Consider the following 6,000-nt stretch of genomic DNA (forward strand, 5'->3'; position numbering starts at 1 on the left):
TAAATGTACAGGAGATTTGCATGAAGGTGACTAAAATGAATAAACTCGAACACACCCCACTGGAAAGATCAAAGAGCAGATGCTAACTTAGCTGAACTGACAATAAGCAAAGCGATGATTAGCTGCACTGTGATGGCTTGCTGACCCGGCTGACACATCTGAGAGTGGTCCAGGTGAAGTCAGTAACCGTGGTGTCAGGGTGGGTGGGAGACAAGGATCGCCCAGTGAAGAGCACGCCCTTCTGGGGACACCAGCTAGAGAGAGAATGGGCAGTACGATTGCACCAAGTCACATTGTTCCACGTGTTCCTAGACCCCTGATGCATTATGGGTAATTGAGGAGGTGGAGAAAGCAAGAACAGACCAGGGACCTGAAAGGTGGGGAAGACTTCAGAAAGGATGGGGGACTTAAACTGGCCCTGAAAGATGGATCCAACTTGAGCATGGGATTGGAGGATGTTAAAAGTTAGTCCACCCTTAGGTTTATTCTGCCAAGAGAACTCGGGCATCCTTCCGACTATAGAGGGAGGATGACTATAGACATCAACTTGTAGTAAGGACTAAGACCTCCACCCTTGGGTCATGGCTCACAAACTAGCTGTAGAGCAAAACCAAGTGGGTGTTTTGTTTGTTCATTCTTAAAACATCCACCATGGGCTTCCCCAGTGCCTTAGTGGTAAAGAATCTGCCTGCAATACAAGAGGGGTAAGTTCAATCCCTGAGTCAGGAAGATTCCCTGGAGGAGGGCATGGCAACCCACTCTGGTACTCTTGCCTGAAGAACCCCATGGACAGAGGAGCCTGGCGGGCTACAGTCCATAGGGTGGCAAAGAGTCAGACATGACTGAAGCGACTTAGCATGCGTGCATGCAACATCCACAGCAGGCTTTGACCCCAAACCTACCGAGTCAGCATCTCTGGGGGCGGGGGCCAGGGATGTGTGTGTTTGTAATCACCAGGTGATTCTGACTCAGTGAGCTATTCCAATGAGCCCATCTCAAAGACAAGAAACTGAGGCTCAGACAAAGGAGGGAATTGGCCCACAGGACCCATAGAGTGAATTCCTTTGACAGGTGAATTTCCAAGCATTCTCCCCCAGCCCTTCTGCCCTCGTACTGTGCTTGGAAACCCCACTACAGTGGCAAGCAAGCGTGACCCTAACATCTCCTGGGCCAGGTCCTGACTCCCCACTGGGTGCCAGAGGGTCTGTGTGTTGAAGCTTCCATACCTTGCAATCACTTCTTTGCTGAAAACCCACTCACCTGGAGGAAAAAGAAGCAGCTTCTTGATCTGCCTTTGGAATTGGACCACTTGTCCCTAGAGAGGTGGGGGAGGGTAAAAACAAAATTGCTGGTGTTGCAACTTTTTTTTTTTGCTTTGCTTTTTTTTTTTTGCTTTGCCTTTGACCTCAATCTCAGACACTGCCCCAGCTGCAGACACACCATCTCTGAGTAAGTAATTGTGCTCTCTGGCCCCTCAGCCCAAACCTCATTCCCTCCAGACTGTCATCCTGGGGGTTCCTTGCAAAGGCTTTTAGGCTCTTTTCTCATTTTTAAAAAAGGATGTGAATGAACATGCAAGTCCTGTTTTAGACAAAACAAATGGGTTCATGTTCCTAAATAATTGTGCGTCTCCCCACTTCTCTCATAATTTACCATCTGAACCCACCTCCAGATTTCCTTCCAGATGTCTCTGACTCCCTAAGCCAGACCACTGTCAGATTCTGTCCTCCTGCAACACTTCCTCCCATGAGGCTTTGCAGCTCCTGCTAGCCCTGCCCAATCTGTTGCCCAACCATCTTCCTCATCTAGCACCCTGGCGGGCAGCATTCAGACCAATCCACAGCTGCTTTTAAACCACTCTGACCTTTTTGCTAGATGCCCCACCCTCCACCTCAGTTGTCTCCCGGTTTTTCTGTTTCCCGATAGAGTCTTTTAGCTCTCCTTCCAAAAGTGGATCCTCCCAGGGTAGGGGTTCTGGCCACCTGGCCCTGTGCGTACCCCTGGTCTTCCCCCGTCCTCTGCACACTGCCCCTGACACCCCATCAGCTTTGCTTTGATGGATGCTCTCTGGCAGGGGGCTGAGGCCACTGGCATAAGTGGGGTTTAGGGATTACATGATTTCATTTATTTTTTCCCCTCCTCATTAATACTGAAAAGACTTTTGGTGACTCATTTGTTCACCAAATATGTATGAAGCACCTGCTCTATATCAGGCACTGAACTAAGCTCTGGGATAACTGAGAGATTGCAAAGACGCTGTTCAATACAAAGGCTTAGAGATTATTTGGCAATCAAATCCAGAGCTGCCCTTCCCTGGCGGTCCAATGATTAAAACTCTACTTCCACTGCAGGGGAGGGGGCGTGGGTTCAATTCCTGTTTGGTGAACTAAGATCCCACATGTGCTAGCAAAAAAAAAAAAGAAATGGATCAAAGAATCCAAGTGATTCAAAAGTCTTTTTTCCCTTTTTATTTTTTGGTAAATGGATAGTTGTCAGGAGACAGCAAAAAACATGTCACAAAATTTGTGTGGGGCCCAGGGGCTTGGTTGGGTCATACACAAGGTCTTAGTTATACAGCTTAGTGTAATCCCATTCACTGAAGGACATTTATTAAGGACCTCCTGAGTTTGACGATCTTTCCTCTTCAAATGCCCACAACCATGACTGTGGAGATGTGGTTGCTGCTGTGGTTCAGTCAATAGGTCACATCCGACTATTTGCGACCCCATGGACTGCAGCACAACGGGCTTCCCTGTCCTTCACGTCTACCAGAGTTTGCTCAAGTTCACGTCCATTGAGTCAGCGATGTCATCCAACTATTTCATCCTCTGCTACCCGCTTCTCCTTTCGCCTTTGCTAAACAGGTGCAGAAATGTTCTGGCAATCAGTTGTACAACAATATACCTATCGTTAATGCCAATGAACTGCACACTTAAAAATGGTTTAGATCTTATGTTTGGTGTTTTTTAGCACAATAAAAAAAAAAGAAAAACCTGACAGATCTCTTGCAATATCCTGCCCCTGAGGAAAACCAGCCGTTTCCCCATGGACAGTGGTTCATGGGCAGGATCAGATGGGATCATTGCCCTGCGGGAGAGACTCATGGTGAGTGTGGGGGAAGACCAGGGTCCAGGGATGAGGAGGGATCTTCATCTGTGTTGGGTCGCAGGGACACAGCAAACGAGGGACAGACAAGCCACAAGTTGTCACACCCCACCTGCTCCACCTGGCAAAACCCAACGACAGCCAGGGCCCTCAACATCTGGGTGAATGCTACTCAAGGCTTCTATTTCTCATTTTTATGGAGAAGGCAGGAATTTTTTCCATCTCTGCTTTCTCTGCAGAATTCTGACCAGTTCATCAAATGCATAGTTCTTTACAGAGCTCGTTCTCTGAACTGATAGAATCATGAGTGAAAAGGGAAAGAAAAAAGCAGCTTTACACTTGGAAAGACAAAAGCACAAAAATGCCTTTAGAACCTAACTGCTATTGTTGGAGGCCTGCTCTGTTCTTTACACAGGCTTCCCCTGTGGTGCAGTGGTAAAGAATCCACCTGCCAATGTGGGAGACTTGAGTTCTATCCCTGGGTTGGGAGGGTCCCCTGGAGAAGGAAATGGCAACCCACTTCAGTATTCTTGCCTGGCGAATTCCACAGACAGAGGAGCCTGGCGGGTTCCAGTCCATGGGGTCGAAAAAACAGGTGGACATGATGAAACAGCAACAATAAAACCAAGATAAGGGCTTTTTCCCTGTTAAAAATTACACTCCATTTTAAAGTAGCAACACAAGTCCTAAGTAGGGGATTCAGGACTTTAGTTTGATGTACTAAAATGATTTGACTTTAAAGAAAAGAAAATTTCCTTGTGGGTCCCACGTATACTAAAGTAAGGGAAGGAAAGACCAACTTAAGAAAAACATATTCACTCCTTAAGCTCAAAGATTTTGGCTCCCATGGAACACATGCAACCATTTCTGTTAATATTGAGCAAAATACAACTCCTACCCTTAAGGTCATAACTTATTTATGAAAAACAATCATTGCAAGTTACACTGAACATTGTAATTAACCAACCAGTATATACTAAGAGCTTTCTACCCCCTCCCCCAGCCAGCAATCTTATTCCCAGTTAAAATAGGAGTTAAAATATTTAAAAATAAATATTTAAATGGGATCGAGACTATTTCTGTGAAAACAGCATTTGCTGTGTTTCTTTAAGGGGTGTGGGGATCTCAGTCAATTCTAATATATGTCGAATATATTCATTACCGTGCCCTGAAAGCGAATTCCCATTTTGTGCTTCTCAGGGGAGAGTGACAGAGCCTTGTTTGTGACAGCCCCGGGCATAAGCAATCATTGTGTAGCTTAATTAGATATTCCCTGTGCTAGTGTGAGGGACATATGTCTATTCACTGTAACAAACCCTGAGAGCGGCCGGGCGCTTTCAGGCTCCTGCTATATGCAGATAAAGGCAGCACAAGTGTGAGCTCTCCCAAGGACCTGCGGGCCCAGCCGGCCCCAGCACGCCCGGCCGGCATTCACCGATTGGTTCCGGTTTATTAACAGCCTATGAACTTCTCATCGGCTCCCGGACCGGTCAGGACTGTCACCTGCAACTGCCAGGCCCAGAGCCGCCTCTTTGCTCCTGGGAAACTGGGCGGGTCCGGGTGTGCCGTGCCAGACGCACCGTGGTTTTCCACACAATGAACAATGTGCAAACGTCGTTCATTTTTCACGTCAAACGTGAAAAAGAAGATCCACCAGGAAGCAGTTCCAGCTGCAAAGCCCACCCCAGGCGGAACCAGCCAGTCTGAGCTCACCTAGACTTGGCGAATTTTAAAGCAACTTAAGTCCTTACATCGTATTAAAAAGCAGACACATTACCTTGCCGACAAAGGTCCATCTAGTCAAAGCTATGGCTTTTCCAGTGGTTGGGTATGGATGTGAGAGTTAGACCGTAAATAAGGCTGAGTGTTGAAGAATTGATGCTTTTGAACTGTGGTGTTGGAGAAGACTCTTGACAGTCCCTTGGGCTGCTAGGAGATCTAACCAGTTCATCCTAAAGGAAATCAGTCCTGAATATTCATTGGAAGGGCTGATGCTGAAGCTGAAACTCTAATACTTTGGCCACCTGATGTGAAGGGCTGACTCATTTGAAAAGACCCTGATGCTGGGAAAGGTTGAAGGCAAGAGGAGAAGGGGGGCAACAGAGAAAGAGATGGTTGGACGGCATCATTGACTCAGTGGGCATGAGTTTGAGCAAACTCCAGGAGATGTTGAAGGACAGGGATGCCAGTAGGACATGACTGAACAACTAAACAACAACCATGTTTAAATATCATTACAAAATTGGACCTAGAGATGATCATACTAAGTGAAGAAAGTCAGACTGAGAGAGAGAAATAGGACATGCTATCACTTAGATGTGGAGTCTAAAAACAATGCAAATGAACTTATTTATAAGATAGAAATAGACTCACTGATACAGAAAACAAACTTACGGTTAGAAAAGGGGAAAACAGAGGGTGAGGAATAAATTTGGAGTACTGGATTCAAAGACACACACCACTATATATTAAATAGATAAACAATAAGGATTTACTGTATACCAAAGGGAACTATGTTCCATTGCTTATAATAATCAGTAATGGAAAAGAATATATATCCTGAATGTATTATAATATGTAACTGAATCAATTTGCTGTACACCTGATTAACACAATACTGTAAATCAACTATTGTTCAAAAAAAGAAGAAAAAAAAATATATCACTTCAAAGAAGAAAAAATATATATATATCACTTCAAACTAATGTGGATGGGGGGCAGTACCAAGTGGAGGAAAGTCAGCCCATGTCTCACCTTCGCTTTGGAAAAGGTAGAAAAATGACAATGAGGGACAGAAGCCAGAATGTCCCTGGGTCCCCAGTGGTGTTTATCTCCTGTTTCCATCATGTGACCCTGGGCATTTATCCCCTTCTCAGAACCAAGTTCAATTTCTTT

Source organism: Giraffa tippelskirchi, chromosome 2, assembly GCF_054371585.1.
Source record: "Giraffa tippelskirchi isolate mGirTip1 chromosome 2, T2T-mGirTip1v1.2.pri, whole genome shotgun sequence".
NCBI classification, from domain to species: domain Eukaryota; kingdom Metazoa; phylum Chordata; class Mammalia; order Artiodactyla; family Giraffidae; genus Giraffa; species Giraffa tippelskirchi.